The 20,003-nt window shown below is 45.2% G+C and overlaps 1 protein-coding gene across 2 annotated transcripts in view; it reads right to left on the bottom strand.

Moving 5' to 3' along the window:
• phf21b (PHD finger protein 21B) overlaps positions 1–20,003 on the bottom strand; it is a 99,397-nt gene that overhangs the window by 78,266 nt on the left and 1,128 nt on the right. The window lies entirely within an intron of this gene.

Below are 20,003 nucleotides of genomic sequence, written 5' to 3'. Positions count from 1 at the left end.
TAGAGTCGGGTCGTCGTTTTTCTCTAAGCGTTGGCATTGGCTGTCTGTGAAGTTGCTTCAGTAGCAGTTCCTCTCCAAGTTTTGGGAGCATTACATGTGATAATAATTATAACAGCTGGTCTCTTCGACCTTTGTCCCACATACAAGCTCGTTGGCTGAGATCCAGACTTGATGGGTCCCGTATATATCTGTCGCAATCTAAAAAGGTGTAATAGGTGACTCTTTCGAAGGCTAATCACACACAACCAGTGGGCAGAGGAAGAGGCCAGTATTCAGCCAGAGCACTGCAGTGCAGTCTAGCTGGGAGAAAGGCTCAGCCAGCCTGGATAAATGACTCAGCTGAGGGTTATGGCAATGAACTAAATGACCACAGCGCGAGGGACCGGAATCTCAGGAACGATGCTGGAAATGGTACCCTTGAGCTTATCACACTGCTCTGCTAATAAACCATCTGAGTATTAGTTTGTTGGGACTGTGCGTTCCTCCTCCTCCTCGTCCTCGTCCTCCTTCTCCGACGACGACGACGACAATTCACACTGAGCGAGCGCTGTAGGGTCTGAATCAGCTCTTTTGGAGGAAAAGGACCTCAGAGAGCACAAGGAAAGGTATTATTCAGCTTTAGGGGACCACAGGCAGCAGTTAAACGTCTGCACAAGGAGTGGAATTACAATGCTATCTGCTGCACTTGCAGTTGAGGCAGGGCTTTGCGCTGTACTTTCGACACCTCCCTACGTCTACGAGACGAGACGGCAGGCGCAGTTGACCTATTAAAAGTTGCCGAGACGCCTCGCAAACACAAGGGGCCGCGCTAACGTGGGTCTGAGCATAAACACAAACTCCCTTTTCCTTTTTTTGGGCGTCTGAAAAAAAAATCCCTTGTCTGAAAAAAAAAGGAACAAACAAGTGCTATCAATTTTTTACAAGGGGCTTTGAAGTCACTCTGGTTAGAGCGCAGGGAGGACACAGCTTTCCTGCCTTTTTACCTTTTAAGGCCACCTCAATAATGCATAGCCAGTGCGATGCTGGCCCAGAAGAATATGCAGATGAACAGGGAGGATAAGGGGGAGTGTCTGGAAGCGAGCAGGACACTCCCTCCTTCGGGCCTACAGCTGAACCTCCATCGGTAGAAGCATGCAGCTTCTACACCCGACGTCATTCCCAGCAGATCAGACTGAGCTTCAGAAGCTGTTCCTGCGGTAGGACATGAGCGCTGGACCAAATTTAGGAGACCTTTTGGAAGACCTTTAGGGTCCACATCCCTCTCGTCTCCGCATGCGGTTTCGGGGACTAAAAAAAAAGGACGCAGTGAGGATGTTTATGCCGGCTACTATAGAAATGTCCCTCTTTCAGCGATGTCTGTATTGCAGAGCGAGTCTATTGTTTGTGGCTGAGGAGAGAAAATCCTTGACAACCACTTCCTCACCCACACACTCGGAGAGGGAGGAAGCAGAGCGAGAGAGACTGGAAAAAAACAACCCTGGCTAAGAGACTGCCAGTAAATAAAAGTACACTTGAATGGCATTAAAGCACTCCACTGCCTCACTGGCAGTTAAAGCATGCCTAATTTACTTGAAAGGACTTGAAGGACTGTGATCCACTGATCAAATCATTTGTAGAATTGCAGGATGTATACCTGACCACCCCGGACCCCCCCCCCCCCCCCCCCCCACACACACACACACTTCTCTCCACGACCACCCGTAACCTGTCCAATAATTCATGGACATTTCAGCAGCGTTTTTCATTCATTCATTCATATTCCATCGACCGGGTCAGGATCTCGCAGGTCATCGAGCTGAAAAGCGCTGACTGCGAGGGTTCTTCCCAGCGCCTAGGCCGGGCCGCATCCTGACAGACGTTAGTTTAGCGCGAAGATAATAAGCCCTCGCTCTGAGGGCAGGCAGGCGCTGCTTCGTTTAATTACAGCGTCAGGGTTTCTCTTCTCGCCGGTAATTGTTTCTTTTTCGGAACGTCATCCTCCTGCCTCAGCACCCAACTCTCTGCAGATCATCATATTCCGGCAAAGCGTGGCAGTTCCACTCGTGATTATTTTTCAATTCAATTGTGCAAGAAATGGATTCCAACCGCTCTGGTCCTCTGGGGGACAGAGAGAGAGAGAGAAAGAGAGAGAGAGAGAGAGAGAGAGAGAGAGAGAGAGAGGGAGGGAGGAAGACAGAAAAGGAGGCTGTCTATTGGGAGCGAGGAAAAAGAGAAAGAGTGGAGGGGAGGGAGGGGGGTACAGGAACAGTAGGTAGGCAGACAGATGAAGTCATCTTTGAAAGTGTTGGTCTGCTCTAATAAAGTAATCCTATAGGTCAACTAACGTGATCTAATCCTGTTACCTTGTTACTCTACTCCCAGCAAAGAAAGCCACTGTCCTACATGGCCTCAGACAATGGAGTGTCGATTCAGGCGCTGGCCTGGAATCAATTTTTTGATTTCAGATGCTTTGCAGAGCTACAAAATTGCCCTATTTCAGGCTGATGAAAGCTCGCACGCTGCTCTGAAAGAGAAACATACGAGAGCGATGTCTGCTGAATTAAAGAAGATAAACAACACCGCCTTCAGATGAGATGCCGAATGGAAAGCAAGTCAGGCACACTCTTAAAAATAAACATAAAGGCAAGTCAAAGGGTTCTTTGAGCGGACCACTTTCGGCTCCATAAAGAACCACGTTTGTAGTGGAGATAAGGATAAGTGTGAGTGCGAGGAACCTTTCAACTGGTAAAGAACTTTTGCATGAAGTAAATCATTTTTAAGCCCCCCATCCATACCATATTTTTCAAAAGTGAGACCCCCCCCTCCCCTCCATTTTTGAAAACATTTCCGTCCACGAAAAGAGAAAAACAGAGGACGGAATATATAACCTGAGGATTACTGCCATCAGCAGCCGGAGCCTGAGAGAGCACAATTGGCTTTGCTTTCTTTGGGTGGCTAGTTGTGTGTTTCTCTCTCTCTCTCTCTCTCTCTCTCTCTCTCTCTCTCTTTCGCTCTCTCTCTCCACATCACTTCAATGTGATGCCGGCCTGCATGGGCGCCTACTAGCCGATGCGCGAGTGCTGGGTACCCGGCACTTTCCTACAAGTGCGTTGGTTACTTGGACACATGGCATCCATCAGCGGCAGGAGGCATGTGTCGGTCCTCATCCTCCCAGTGTTGGGAGCATTACATGTGACGGGGGGTTGGGTGATGGGGTAAAATTGGGAAGAAAAATTGGGGGAAATCAAATGTAAAAGATCTGGCAACACACACACACACACACACATTTCTCAGGATGTGGGGATCTGTCGACAGCTCTGACGGTCCACGTAACTGTCGTATCAAGCCGCCTTCAGGAACGTACACGTGCTACAGTAGCACTGATGCAAGATCCGAGGCCCCAGCCTGCTTGGCTCCGTAGCTGCTGCGATTCTCAGACAGCAGCAGGTGAAGTAGGTTACCAGCACAGCAAATACTGTCAGTGTGCAGCCCAATTCAATCAGATGTGCGGCGCTCCTAACGGACGCCTTTAATTAAACATGCCTCAGACACAGAGGCTGCGGCGTTCGCGGCCCCGTTCCGTCCTCACGGTACGAACGCGGCTCTCGCAAGGGCGCCTCTTCCATCCCCGCTGAGGAGGAATTCAAACAGTCGTGGAGGGAAGAGAGAGAATGAATAGTTAATCAGAAGGGAAAGAAATTCACCCAGAGCTAAATTTGTTTTAAAGATTAAGCCCAAAATCAATGAAGGCTTTGTTTTAGGATCGCAGTGAAAAAAGAAAAAAAAGAAAACGAGGTTTTCGACTTGGCACAAAGGCGACGGCTCTCCGAACGGCGTTGCCTTGGTTACTGTCAACACAATCTCGCGAAGAATGCTGAGAAAACAGAGCGAGAGCAATGAGAGGGAGAAGGAGGAGAGAGTTGGGTTTGATGATAAAGTGTCTTGGCTGGCTGCAGCCCATCGTGCTGACGGTGCGTGGGGCACTCGTGTCAGCTGCTAATCTGCTGACCACAGGCGTCCTCCCGGTCAGTGGGCTGCGGGTGCACTGGGTTATCAGCTCAGCGGGACGTACCAAAACATGATCAAGGAAAAGTCAATACGGTCCTCATAATCCAACCGTCCTGGCCTTTAGCAGCTGGAGATCTGAGCTTTTACTTCTCACCTCCTCAGGAACCAAGGGAGGAATCAAAAAGCACCGGCCCGAAGTGTTTCGGCGGCTTTCGGCGGCTTTCGGCGGCTTTCAGCTTTCCTAGCTTCATTAGCGGCCATGGGCCGGGTCTGGGATTCGCCGACTGCTCTCATAGGTGAAGTTACATAAGCTCTTATCTCCACTCTACTACTATATATCACCCTTTGACGCGTGACCAACGTTCGCATACATGAGTGGCCTACGCGGTCAGGAGGGTGCTAATGCAACATGAACCCTGCTTCATCGACTCAGCTGAAATCTGGCCGTTCAGTGGCGAACCGGGCAGGCCCTGCTACCGAACCGCAGGAGGAAAAAGAGCCATGCCGATGAAAGCACCTGAATGAATGGCTGACCTGCTTTGTGCATGAAGAGGAGAACGGCGTGAAAGAATGTGTTGCTACGATACTTGGGGTAAGAAGAAAAAAAATAATAAAACAGCCTTGAGTTAGTTCAGTTCATTAGAATGAGGCTTATGAATGAGCCTGTTCGCCGCCGTGAAGTCTCTGGTCACCAATCTTCCTGTCCGTGTCGGACTCTGTAATTACCTTGTGTACAAAGCCTGACCCTCAATCAACCATATCACTTTAGGAGGGAGATACTTTAGGAGTGTGTGACATCAGGGGGGAGCAGGGGGCTGGATTTACAGATTTTTTTTGCATTTAGCCACAGTTCCGGTCCAGACTTCTGAAACTACATTACTCTCATAATTCATATCAGTGTCATAGGCCCTAACGTAGAACCCTGTGGGACTCCCGGGAGCAAGATAAACTAAAGCAAACCCTTTTCCAAATAATTCTGCAATAGTTTCTGCATTAGAATTAATAACTGAATAATAAACCTAGGCTTCAAGAGGTTAAAAAACCTTCACTTGATGTAAACATTGAATTGACAAAAGTATTTGGACACCTGCTCGTTTTTTCTAAAATCTAGAAAATTCAAAAGATGTTTGCCCTGCTTTTCTTGGAGTAACTGTCTCTACTGTTGATTGCATTCTGCGACGGGTCAGGATGTTGGATCTTACCCCATCCCAAATGTAACACAGCTCTTCCACTGCTCCACAGCTCAATGCTGGGGGGTTTTATATCTCTCTAGCCCACGGCTGGCATTAGGTATGGTGCCAAATAGTATCCTATTCTATTGGCAATACTTTTTCTCTACAAGAACTAGACAAGCTGGGTGCATTTGGACATTGGACAGTGTACACACATCCACACATAGCAGCAATGGGGCCTGGTGCTTAGGTGAAGCCGTCAGGGGAGGGACACGTGAACTTTATGCTCGTTCAGCCCGCGGCGTCGGCCTCTGCTGCCGCAGTATTCCGATAGCCAGGTTAATTAAGCCCAGGTGAACTTTCCAAATATCAATTTTGCCAATATAATTGATCATACATGTTCCAATCCACGGGGGCTGGGTCTAAACGGGTGCTACACTGAAACCGAGTGCAGCTGCTATGGTACTGTATTCCAGTCACTTGCTTGAGGAAACAGCGTATTCTCATATTTTCGAGTGGCCCTACATCTGAGAGTTTGTTCGAGGGCTCGCGCACGTCTTTGGACAAAGCCAAATATATCCCGCTCCACATGAAAGACGGAGGAGAAGCACAAGGCACTTGGAGACAAATTTAAAATTATTATGGCAATTTCCGAAGCCTTTTGAAAATGAAAATCAAAGCACTTCTGTGGCTCTACAGCAGAACTCTGCAGCCTGGAGGAAGTGCAGGAGGATCTGGCTGTGTTGAAGGTTACAGTGCTTACCTTGAGATAAGTTGAGGCTGAAAACTGAGACGTTTTCCAGATTATGCTAATCACTCAGCGTCTATATGCATCAGTCTGCAGCATTTCATTGCATTCCTAGCCTTGTTTGGCAGTATGTCTCACTCTCATGAGTGCCATTGTGCCGGCTGCTCACTGTGGAGTAAACCACTGTACGTTCTGTGGGCCACGGCTTTGCCTCCACGTAGATATAACCAATGTTCCAGGCTTTCCCGAACCTCCAGCCTTTACAAATACACACCATCATCAACGTGACTCACCACACTACCAACGCTCCATCTTGATACCTACTGGCTTTGAGCCTAATATTGAACTCTCCATGCTAAACAAGGGTAAGGAACCAGTGTGAGAAGTGCCAGCGGCCGCTGTTCTTTCCAGGTGGTTTGTTGACAATAATGCCTTGTCTGGGCTCTATCTTTCCTCACCGCTCTCTCGCCTCGTCGTTCCTTCTGAAGATGCTGTGACACCTCTGCACGTCTTCCTCCTTTCCTTTCTAACAGGAGGAGAGAGGAGGGGGAAATCTAGGCCAAGCCCCTGTCACCGTATTCAGAATATTAGCCTCTCGCTGACTGTTGTGGCACTGCCAGAGCATCCATGAAGTCCATCCATGCTGCCATCTGCGCTGTTTATTTCGATGAAAGGTCCTCACTGGGACCAGCTTAGAGCTCTAATGATGGCTCACAGGTCCAGCTTATGGGGGGCTCTTCAATTGGGGGCTCTGTTAAAAATACATTTGCCAATAATTTCAATGGTTTCAATGATGTTAAGTCAAGGTAAAGACTTAGATGGGAAAGACTGAGCTCTTGTAGAATTAAAATAGCTTATATTTATTTGCCTAGAGGCCGAGGCCAGAAATCCAGGTCATACCGAAGGGTGCGCTGACTTTTTCAGACTTTGAGCTCTGTCCTGATGTCCTTATGTCTTATGGTTAGTTTCAGTAAGTGCATTAAATTTTGCATTTCTAAACTTTTAAAAAGATATTAATTACTGTCACAACCAGGTAGAGCTGGGCGATATGGGAAAATTTGATATTGCGATATTTTAAGACATTTTTTACGATATACGATATTTATTGCAGTATTTCGTCATATTTCGTTGAATGTTAAATAAGTTAAATAAGACTGAATACAGATAATCGGTGCTCTTTAAACACTGCTGATATCCACGATACACTCATAAAAGCATACTGTGTACATATCGTATCGTGCATTTATCACGATACGATAAAATATTGTCATATTGCCCAGCTCTATAACCAGTTTTACATTTTTTCAGGATAAAAAGCCTAAGAAAGAACCTAAGAGTCACAGAGTTTCTGAAAATTCTCAGCAGCTAGTTTACAATGCACTGTAAATACAGATTAATAATATAAGAATAAAAATATAAGATAATATATATAAAATATATATATAAAATTTATAATATATAAAAAAAGATTTTAAAAAAAGTATAAATGGTAATTATGCTGAATAAATCTACTCCATGATCTGTAGGAATGATAATTCAATTCTTCTCTTTTCACAAATCAGAATGTACACAAATTCGCAGCAATTTTGAGATTGGTAATATATCGTTTAGAAATATGCACAATTTGGACAAATATGAGAGCAAATAATAGATTTCGAGTCTTTTAAATGACATGAAAGACTCTATTAAAAGTTCTGAATGCCGGTTCTGATTCCGTTTCGAGATCAGACCAGCATTAATTACATTTCCCCATTTATCCACAAACAACATATCAACCAGCAACATGCGCTGATCAACCTCTTCATGGGCAATGCTCTTCGCCTGTACCACCCACCCTAGACTGAGCGCCAATTTGTGCTCTTTTAGATCTCTGGAGAAATCCTCAATATCCTCAATATTACGTCCTCTTAGCCAGACAGGAAAATCTGATTTGTTTACATATCTGATCTTTTCCTAAATGCCAAACTGCAGAAATATCACATCCAACCAGATCTGCTCCAGTACAATTTGGGCTACACACACACCAAAACGGCCGGTTCAGCCAGAAATCTCCTGCCAGTCGCATGTCTAAGCAAGCAAATCTGATCTGATCACGCAGACAGGCTAACCGTGAAAACGTCCAGTACCTAAACAGGACAGAGCTTATCCATCAGCTTCTGAGGCTTCTGATGCTGTATTCAGAGAAGCTGCAGAACAACGAAGGTGACCATGATGCTGAGTATGATCTGATATGAAGCTCCTGCCAATAGAATAGGCCTCTCTGGAGCAGATCAACATGAGCCTATTGACACCATGCTGCCTAATGCCTAAAGCTCCCCATTGAGCTGTGGAGCAGTATAACTGTGCTGATGGTTGATCCATCTGATACTTTTGGGAAAACCTGAGGAGATGATGAGGTGGGGTGGTGATCGATCATCAAACATCCTGACCTCACTAACCTGACCTCGCGCTTGTCGTTGAATGCAATCATCCAATCCACACAGCAACGCTCCTCCAAAATCTAGCAGAAAACCTTCTTCCCTGGACAGTAGAGACTGTTACTCCAACAAAACCTGGATAAACTCAGAAGAAACAACGATTGTGCAGGTGTCCCAATACTTTTGTCCATTTATTGTATGTTTAAATGGGGGATACAAGGCGTGACGTGCTGAGAAATGTAGCACACTGAGAAAACCCAGTGCACCCAGCGATATGATCAGACCATAAGAAGCGTGATGAGACCTACACCAGACCAGAGTAGGCCTCAGCTCGGCGGACTCCGGCCCTCAAGAGCGTCTGCGGCCGAAACCCGAGCAGCTTTAACGTGAGGCACTCTGACGGTGAAATTTTCAGGTCTGCTCTTGTTGCTTATTTATAGCATCGGATAGCTTAGAGCTATTAGAGCTGTCGTCCGTGTTTCTCTCCTTTCTCTCCGTGCCACTTGCTGCTGCCCTCTGGTGATGATGATTAATGCTGGTGGACTTCGAGCTGCAGAAACGGACCGCCGCTCGCGTAGCAGCACGTGAAAGAACCCGCCGTGGCCTTACTTAAGGAAAAAATAGCCGTACTTGAGCGGGGCTCGGGTAGAAATAAATAAATACATGAATTAATTAATTAATTAATTAATTAATTAATAAAAACACTGACCATGTTCCACGACGAGGAAACAACCGCCAATTACCAAGCTTGGGCTAATCGACCTCCTCCCCCTCGTTCACAGCTGCATGCCTTGTATAATCCTGTAGAAACTAATAGGTTAATAAGAATAACAGTCTGTAGCCCCGTTTCGGTCGGGTTACGTAAGGCCTGGCCTGTAAATACGCATCAGAAATGTGGTGTGCTTCTTAAACAGCATCTTAGCAGATACTATTCATTTGGGCAGGCATGGGTTGCTTTGGGACGTAGAACGAGAAAGAGACAGAGAGAGAGAGAAAGCTTAGGCTGGCAGTCAACGTGGGTTAATTCACTGTAGCCTCTCTCTCTCGCTCTCTCTCTCTCTCGCTCTCTCTTGGCTTGCTTGCTTGCAAAGCCACATCAGCACTTTTAATATGACTCCCTGGAAATGACTGCTGCGCAATAATAACCAGCCGCTCTACGGCTCGGAGACAGAGGAACAGAAGACAGAGCGTCCGCCGTCGATTACGACAGGAACACTGTGCTGAGAACAGGTGCCTCGCAACCTGTTTATAACACAACTCTGTAATTAGACTAGCTCAATAGAAACTTCGGAATGGTGAGTTCTGGCAACATCTCCGCTCGAACCCGGCCCGCGTTTAGTGAACAGCATGTCGAGCGGGTTCTGCGGTGCCCGTGACCTTTCTCCGCCAATGAAGACGTCTTAAAAGGGTCATTACAACCCCGCTAACGGCTGAACGGGGAAAGAGAGGGAGCAGAAGACGAGCCGGGCAACGTAGCAGCACTAGAGCTGGCTTATATGATCAGAATGAGCGAAGTACACCAATCAGCCATAACATTAGTACCACTGAAGACCTCTGAAGATGTCCTGCTGTGATATCTGTGATAGCACTGAGACTAACTAGCAGCAGATCCTTTAATAAGTTCTGTAAGTTGTGAGGTGGGTGGGGCCTGTTGCCGGTTCTGTCGTAGGTCTTAAACACTGCGTACCAGACCTGCCCGATGTTTTGGAGATGTTCTGACACGGTCGACTGTCTGTTCACTTGCTGCCCAACCTGTATATCTCATATGTAGACTGATGACCCTCCTGAACTGCTAAACCTGTACTGTAAAGTCAAAGAAAGAAGAAAAGCTACGGCAGTTCGAATAGACTGTCAAAACTGGAGAGTTCTGGGCCTTGAGTCCAATTTCAGTTTCCAATCCTGGACTTTGTAATCCTTGGTGGCCAGTCAAATACAACTCTTCCCTTAATTCCAGTGAGACCGAATCCAGGACTGGAAAGTGGACCAGATTTGAAGACCTGGGATCTACAGCATCGCTTAAAGAACTCTGTTCGCACTATTTTGTAGAGTCCAAAACCATACTTTCAAGCCAAGAACCTTGTACACTACCATGTTTGAGGTATCCAGGTGTATCCAGTCAAATAAGATTAGACATACCAAGAGCTGAACTCAATTGAGAAATCTGTACCACTGGTGTTAAAGGTTCTTCACACTAACACATCTCCATTACAACACACACCTATGGTGGAGGTCCTTAAACCTGGTCATTGTATGTAGATCCCATATGTAGACTGATGAGCCTCCTGAACTGCTAAACCTGTTGTGTAAAGTCGAGGAAAGAAGAAAAGCTACGGCAGATGTTGAAGCTGTTGGGTGTGAAGAACCTGAAGAGAAGGTTCCTCAAGCCCTTACAAGCGGTTCTTTAGGGAAGACGTGGTTCTCTTGTGGGATCGCTCACAGAACTTTTAGAAGGACCTTCAATTTTAAGTGCTAATTTTGATATCAGTATGGAAATCTAAATTCTAGTATCGTGACAACTCTAATAACACCCTGTAAACAGCACGTCAACGTTCTCGACTAACGCTCTCGCTCCCGTCTCTTCACCTACTACCATCACCCACCATGACTCCCCCTCACTCTCTCTCTATCTCTCTCTTTCTTTTATTCCATTCTCCTTCCCTGAAGAAGAAGAGTCATGGCAGAGCTCTCACATGGCTCTCTTAATTAAGCTCAGGAACTTTTTCGCAGGCCCTTCCCAGCACAGTGATTAAAGGGAATCGGTGGACAAAGGAGAGGATTGGCATGGCTGGGAGTGCTCAGGAACAAAAGCAGTGAGATTTATAGTCCTGGGAGAGTTACAGGAGGAGCCATCAACCATCCACCACACCACATCTCTCAGGGTGACATTTGGATGCCCTTTGCTTGGCCATGCTTCCCGAGCCCCATATCCAAATCCCCTGCCTACCCCTACACACCACCACCCTCCCCCCCAACACACACACTGAGACTGTAGTAGGCCTCAGGGTGCAGAAGCTTTGCTTGTGTTTCGGCGATGCCGATGCCGATACTTGCACCCTCACGTGCGAAAGCCGCTTTGCTCATTTGCACAAGTCCGGGGCAGCTGAAGACCGTCAGTTGACCTTTTCAAAAGGGGTAAAGTGAGAACCTGCCCTTTGAATGAACACATTGAGAACAAGTCAGATGTGGACAAATATATATACTACACACACTCTCCTATGATGAATCTTACATTGCATCAGTCTCCTTTTGCCCCCCTGTCCAAAGCACGAAGGAAGACCCTCTCGGACCATCAATAATTCAACCGCAGTCGGCTTTGAAGGGAAACTTATGGTAAATAATACGAATAGAGGGCACACGGATTGGCTGGGTTCATCTCCAAAACATGAGTCGGAGACAATGATGCTCCAGCTGAAATACCGATGCCCCAGAAAAAGCTCTTGACGTTCCTCTGGTCAGACGAAAAACAGAACGGCTCTCTAATGAGGTGTTTTAAGGATTGCAGAAGATTCAGCTGGATGTAGAGCGAGAGTTTTTTTCCCCCTGACAAGCCCGGCAGGCTTCCTGAAGGCAGAACTCAAACTGTGGCTTTTCTCACCTTCTTAGCGACGTCCAAATGAGGTGGACCTTTATTCCAACACAGCTGACACGGATACATGGCGATGAAGTGTGCAAGGACATCGTTTCATGTTGTGGTTTTTGACAGATTCTCCAAAAATTAGCATGCCAAAAAAGTTACCAAGATTGAGTCCACTGAAAACCATCTCTTAGAACCTTTAAACTGCCTTAAGAACCATTAAATTGAAGAATATTTTCCGTAAACAGGTTTTCAAAGGTCACTGAATCTTCACATGATGTGCAGGTTCTTACTACAGTCTTAAAAACAAAAGGGCTACAAAGAGTTCCAGGAGTGATGGCACTGATGTTCCTCTATGGCAATGTTCAAAGAACCATTTGTAGCACCTTTCAGAGTGTGGGATCAAACATTCAAGCCAAGAACCACTTAAGAACCTTGTACAGTGTACAGATATTTGACTTAGCCAGGGTAATCCAGTCAAATAAGAGTAAAAATACCAACTACTGAACTCAAACATGGCTCTTTACTGAACCAAAAGTGGTTAATCTATGGCGGAGGTCTTCAAAGCTGGGCCTTGAATCCAGTTTCCAATCCTAGGCCTTGTAATCCTTGGTGGCCAGTCAATTACTGTTCCCTTAATTCTAGTGAGACCAAAATCCAGGACTGGAAGTGTACCAGATTTAGAGAACCCTTTGTAGCACCCTGTTAGCACTATTCTGAAGAATATGAGACCATATGTTCAAGCCAAGAACTTCTTAGGAACCTACAATATTTGAGTTGAGGTGTATACAGTCAAATACGAGTAGAAATACCAACTACTGAACTCAAACATGGCTTTTTACTGAATCAAAAGTGGTTGATCTATGGTGGAGGTCTTCAAAGCTGGGCCTTGAATGCAGTTTCCAATCCTGGACTTTGTAATCCTTGGTGGCCAGTCAGTTAAATTAACTAAATTCCAGTGGGACCAAACCCCAGGACTGGAAAGGGGACTGAACTGTCTCCAATGTCCAGATTTGAAGACCTAGGATCTATAGCATCGCTCAGAGAACCATTTGTAGCACCCTGCTAGCCCTATTTTGAGTTATACAGTCAAATAAGATTAGACATACCAACAGCTGAACTCAAATGAGAAGTCTGTACCACTGGTGTTTACAGGTTCTTTACACTAACACATCTCCATTACAACACACATCTATGGCGGAGGTCCTCAAAGCTGGGCCTTGAATCCAGTTTCCAATCCTGGACTTTGTAATCCTTGGTGGCCAGTCAGTTACAACTGTTCCCTTAATTCTAGTGAGACCAAAATCCAGGACTGGAAAGTGGACCAGATTTGAAGACCTTGGATCTACAGCATCGCTTGTAGAGTCCAAGACCATTCGTTCAAGCAAAGAACCACTTAGGAACCTTGTACACTAACATGTTTGAGGTGTATACAGTCAAATAACAGTAGAAACATCAGCCAGACACAGCAGGATATGAACATCCTCAGCCTAGGTCCTCCACACCACGATGCTTTGTAGGTTTCAAATTTCCAGCACCCTTTGTTAGCAAAATGCTACCTCAATAATAAGCGCCCACAGAAGCCTCATCAGGTGTTACAGAAGACACACTACTCCACTACTTCAATTAAAAACACACTCATCTCCCTTCTACCTACTCCATTTCCTCCTCTGATAACAACACAATTAAACAGTCCACTGGGCCAACGATAAACACGGTTTCAGTGGTCGCCCCATCCACCCCCCACCCACGCCTGGCTCCTCCCATCCCCGCCGTCGCAGAAGAGAAGGCGGGTGGAAAAGAAGCCGTTAGCTGATTCTTGTAACCTTTCACCCAGCCCAAGCTGCCGCTCACACACCACAGCTCACTACAGCATCTGGAGGGGACTCACCCTTGGCTCCCACAGGAGCTCGGGACCATATTATTCGCCATACTGACTGCAGCACGCCCCTCCCGAAAACCCGTGACCTAGGAACAGCCTGCCAAGGCCCCAAACCTCATTTGAATTTGATGGAGTCTGAGGGTGAACTGGGAGAGCAGACTCTCGACGGTCAACATTTAGCAGCTTCTAAAGGCTTCTTCCCAACAACAATGCAGCAACTATGGCCATCTACAAGGTCCTGAAAGCCCCCTTTGTCCTCTCAATGGGCTGTAGGGCTGGCCAATATATCATGTGTTAATCATTACTGTGATCCTGGTCTTTACAATAGTGCTACTGAAGCAACTGAAGGCTGTAATGTGCAAATGAGCCCTCCAACAAATCACACTTTAACTAGAGCACTCCTGACCACCTTCAGATGTTCCAGATGAGTTTCTGCGGGTGTTTAGATGAAGCAATGTCCTATCAAAGGCTCAGTAATACACAAAATATAAGACAAAAGTATTGGGACACCAGATCAGTCATTTGTTTGTTTTAAAAAAGGGTGTTAAAATGTTTCACTGGCTTTCAACTAGATGTTTGAGAAGCATTGCTGTGAGGGTTGATTGCATTCAGCGACAAGAGCGCTAGTAAGATCAGGGTGTTCCCCATCCTGATCCCCAATTCATCCCAGTAGTATTGGATGGAGCACCACCACCACCACCACCACATCAATAGAGTAGGACTCTCTGGAGCAGATAAATAATCATGACCACCATTGGCACCATGCTGCCTAATAAGGCCAGAGGACTATAGAGGGGTATAAAGGGGTATAAAGACCCCCAGCATTGAGCTGTGAAGCAGTGGAGGAACTGTGCTCTCTGGAATGATGGATGATGGAGCTCCATCCAGTACTTTTGAGATGCTAAGTTGGGGAGTTAGGGATGATGAGGTGGGGTGGTGATCATCATCCAACGTCCTGACCTTACTAACTCTCCTGTTGCTGAATGCAATCAAACCCTCACAGCAATGCTCCTCCTCCAAAATCTAGTGGAAAACCTTCAGTTACTCCAACAAAAGCAGGATCAACTCTTTTTAATACCTTTGATTTCAGAAGAAACAATGAATGCACAGGTGTCCCAATACTTTTGTCCACATTTTCTGCTTATTTTCACAGCAGTTAGTGAATAACAGGTCTTCAAATGAAAACTCATAAGTATGCCTAGGGTCAATTAATGATCTAGGGTCAATCAATGGTGATCAATGTCCAGGAAACTGGCCCTTAGTGTTCTGGCAGTGATGAAGGCCTTTGCGTTCTCACTGGTTCAACACAATGAGGCAGAGGAGGGTACCCTCAAGCCCATCCTACCTGCCACTGGGCCCAATCTAACCAATCACAGACTGCCTAGCAGGAGCTGCCGCAGGTGAAAGCAGCCAATCAGCTGCTTGGAAGAGCCAGGCTAGGTTGAGCTTAGAACACAGATCCAAGCAAACTGCTCCTGAAAGGGGGCTGAATTGCTTTCAAACAAACGGATACAAGCCACCTTGCCCGTCCATTCCTTAGACACACGATTCCTCTGTATTAAAAAAAAGAAATACACCCCGGCCCTCTACACTTGCCTCACCTCTCCATCTTCTCTGCCTCTGGTCTTGTCCATCAGACCGAGGCACATTGTTTATTGCTTCCATCTCCCCCTCATCTGTATGCCCCCCAGTCCTCCTTCCACCCTCCTTCCTGCCCAACCTCGTATGTTGTGGATATGTCTATCTGTTGTCACAGATGTTTCCTGACTACTTTTTGTCAGTTCCACTGCAGTGAGGCCAGCGTACAATCAAATACTAATACAAATCGAAACAGAGAGTTCTGGCTAACCCTAACAGAAAGCCTTTCCCAAATCTGTCTAAGCTCTAAGCCTCACCTATTAGACTAAGCCTAACCCTAATTCCAGTTCTGTCTATCCCTAATTCAAATGAAATCTCAGATCTGTCTAACCTTAACCCAACCTTGAAGCCTGCCCCTAATTAAAGATCTCAAATTCCTGTCTAACCTTACATGAAAATCGAATTGTTTTGTGTAACCCAACTCAAAATCTTACATTTCAGTCCAACTGTAATTACAAATCTCAATTTGTTGTCTAATCTTAACTGAATCTCATTTTTTGTCTAATTCGAATTAAAAATGAAAAATTTCTGTGTAATTCTAACTGAAAATCAAAAGTTATTTGTCTACCCAAATTATAAATCCCACATTACTGTGTAATTCTAACTGAAAATGTATATTTTTTGTCTAACCCTAATTAGAATTCCCACATTTTTATCTGAAAATATTTAAATTCACCTTCAATTTTAAACCTAATTTCTTATGAAGAGCAGTTCAACACTTCTTCTCTTTAAAGTTAAGACTTTTTATTGAGCTCAGTTATTAATTAAGAAATATTACTCCTTAATTACTACAACTGAATCAGATATAGTGTATAAAATATGTAGTTAAGAAAGTGTGATCCATCTGTGGTCCTTTTAGACCGTTAGACCCAAACGTTTTGTCTAATCCTAACTGAATATCAACATTTTTTGTCTAATCCTAATTAAAACTCACACATTTCTTAGTAATCCTGACTGAATATCTAAATGTAACGTCTAATCCTAACTGAATATCTACATTTTCGTCTAATTTTAATTACAAATCAAAATGTTCTGTATATATCTAACTGAAAATCGTTTCATAAAATATAATAACACTTTTGGACCACTTTGCATCAAAGATCACCTTCAACTTTAAACCTCATTTCTTATGAAGAGCCCAGTTATTATTTAAGACATATTACTCATTAATTACTACAACTGAATCAGATATAGTGTATAAATTATGTAGTTAAGAAAGTGTGATTCATCTGTGGTCCTTTTAGACCAGGGTAATTCCGTCCTGGTCCTGAAGGTCCAGAAGTTTGTTGCTTTGGTCTGTTTGAGTGTGGACATCACCAGATTGTACTGGACAGCAGACCTCCAGGACAAGGAGTGAAAACACCAACCTTTAATCAGGACTTTTACATGGTTAACAAACCTAAATATGATGGCAGAGACATGCAAAGGTTCTTTGAGTGACTGAATTGAGAAGAAGCCTCTTTTTTGTTTTTAAACCGTACAAGAACTGGACTTCAGCTCTGAACATCTCAAAACTGCTGCAGTCAAGAGTTGAGTGGAAAGAGCAAAGTCGCAGTCGACTAACAAGCACAACCCTGAAATCTCAACAGTTCAACAGTCTCCAGAACTTTGTTTCAGTGATGCAACAAGAAGCAAGTGCTGGAGAATTTAGAAAACACTTCATTAACATGTTTTTTAATCATGACATGGAACTATATCCCTTCACTTTGCCAAATTGCAGCGATATTTCCTTACACCGAAAAATTCATGCAAATGAAGTTGGTTGGCCCGAGGGGAAACAAGATTATGTAAACAGGAAACACTGTGTACTGATTATTTTTTAGACAGTCGGGTTTTATCATACATACCCATATTTACTATATGTCTACAAACAAACCCAAAGTTTCACTGGTTCATGTTTGCACTGGTAGGCCTTAACACTTCTCTAGTATGGAAAACTGTGCTTATCTTGGCATAGTTGACTAATAAGAGACTGGTACACGGACAGGACGAACCATGAACCTCAAATATTGCTGTGTTTTCATTCAAAAGAAAATCCAGCAGAACCAAAACAGAGCTGTAAAACAGGCCAATTTCAAAACCTCAAAACTGTTACATCACAGTCTGGGCCACACCCTGTAAATTTACATAAACCCCACCCACGAGCAAAAGCTTTGACAACCAGAGCTGTGACATGGTAAAACAAGACGGCGACATCAGGAGAACTTGTGAACCAGCCAGTAGAAGCAAGAGGTTTTCCACTAACTCAATATAAATGGAAAACCAGCGTTTTTCAACGTGAGGTCAAATAACAGGGTGGTTAATATTACCTGAGCATTTTTCACCCCAAACAAAAAAGTCTCACACTCATTATTTATACATCAAACAACATCTATAAATACCCAATAAATGTTTTACGGTTTTTTAAAAGCATCAACAGCTGTCAAGCTGTCTTACACACCATGGACAAAAGTATTGGGACACTACAAACATTACACCCAAAGGAGCTTTTAACACATCCCATTCTAAACACATCAGCATTAATATGAAGTTTCCCCCCTTTGAAATCAGCAGAGAGTTGGAGAGCTTGGTCTAACATGGTCTAACACTTATCCTCCTACCACCATAGTTAAGTTTCTAGCGGTCTATTTCATATCGAACCACTCTGAATGCCTTTGTTTACATCTTATTAAATTAAATACATAATTAATTAATAATGCAGACATTTTCAAAGTGTAATTAAAAGAAAACTGAGCCGAAATCACCTTTTAAGATCTAAGCCGCATCCTTCCAGCACTGTAAACACCTGCCTCTCCAGCAGCTCCCTAATTCCTTCAGCCTTTGGTTCCCGATGAGGTCCCTCATCCTGACTAGCAGCAGCAATCCATCTATAACAGCAACCTATCTGAATGTACAACCCCAGAATAAACAGCATTAGAGCAGAGGAATCACCTGTGCATGCAACAATAACTGCCTTCACCTTCACAGCTCCTAATCAAACTCGCTGATCTGTAAAATGACCTTGACAACATTGTCATTATTTAAAAGGAAACGATGCACTCCTGTGGAAAAGTGCGGCCTTCCTGGGCTCTCACACGCTATTAATATTCAGCATCTGCTCGGGCTTATTAAAACACTTCCCAAATAAATAATAAAAAAACTGTTCTACATCAGCTCCATCACTTCTCCTCCTCGTACTCTTCAGAAGCGCCTAGCCTAGCCTAAAGCCCAGCCCGGCCCGACCCGGCCCGGCCCGTTTCACCAGGCGTCAGGAAGTGACCCCTGGTCGTGTGTTGACCGGCTCGACGGACTGATCACCCCGTCGGTGAAAAACGCCAACTTCCTCCAAAAGGCGAAACAGGAGAGCCGGGCTGGTGGAAGTGGAGGTCATCTTTAAGCTGGATGTGTTCTCTAGTAAAGCACCCCCCCCCCCGTGCTGTGCTGACTCGCCTCTTTTTTTACCTCCTCTGCCTCTCCCCCCCTCCTCCTCCTCTTCCTCCTCCTCCAAAAACAGCATCAAAGCAATCAAAATGGTAATGTTGGGCATGAATGAGACCCCATCCCCCACCGCCAAACTCTGCAGACTTTTTTTTCTCTCCATGTTAGGAAAGAAACCAACACCCCTTCCCTCACAAAATGGAAGCTTCCACTATCAAACTGAAGAAGCTTTTAGAGAAACATTACAGCACCTACAAACCTACTGAACCACCGAAAACACTCACACTAACAGCTGGCTGCTGCTTATTATGGGCTGGCCACTTTCGGTTGTGGATTAGATCCACGTTTGATTGCAGAGGGCAGTAAAACAATGCACAGCGAGCAGGAGGCGAGAAGAGGCGCTGTCCAGGTGCTGAAACTGCATTCAGGGGGCAACACTGACCCAACGCCTGGGTTTACAGCCACAGGGACATGGGGAAAGGGGGTGCACAAGGGGGTTAGATGTGTGCATGTGTTATCTCGTGGTTTTAGGGCTTATTATACACTTATATACCCTGTTGCAGACGAGGCAACTTCAAGAGAGGCTAAGCAAGAGAGGGGGACTTGAGGCAGTATGGCAGTATGGCAGTATGGCAGGCAGGCAGGCAGGCAAGCAGGCAGGCAGGCGCTGTCCTCGGTGCTGAACCCGAGCAGCCAGAGACGCATAACGATAACGCCAAGCTGGTGAAATCCATCCATCCATCCATCCATCTCCAAGCTAAAATGTGCTTGGGAAATGTCTCAAATGTGAGTTCACCCCTAAACTGACCCCCTAACCTCGTAAAAGCGACAGACAACGACGGAAAGTGAACCACGTCGTCATGTGACCAAGCCAAAATAATCAAAATACGCATCAAAATCATCCTAAAAGTGAAAAAAAATAACTCCATTACACTCAACCCCCTCCCTCCCATCCTAATTTCAAACGGGTCCCCATAAATAAGGCTGGATAAAGGGGTACTTGTCGTTAGCGTTACGCCGGACACTTGAGAGCAGCCCTTTACTAGCTTCACTATCACTATCTCTCTCTCTCTCTCTCCATCTCTCTCTCTCTTACCCAAAAACATGTCGACCCTCTCAAAATGGACGCTAAAATACCCAACATTTCCACGGTACACAACTTAGGAGT

Source organism: Salminus brasiliensis, chromosome 2 (genome assembly GCF_030463535.1).
Source record: "Salminus brasiliensis chromosome 2, fSalBra1.hap2, whole genome shotgun sequence".
NCBI classification, from domain to species: Eukaryota; Metazoa; Chordata; class Actinopteri; order Characiformes; family Bryconidae; genus Salminus; species Salminus brasiliensis.
This window is presented reverse-complemented; position numbering and strand designations above follow the sequence as displayed.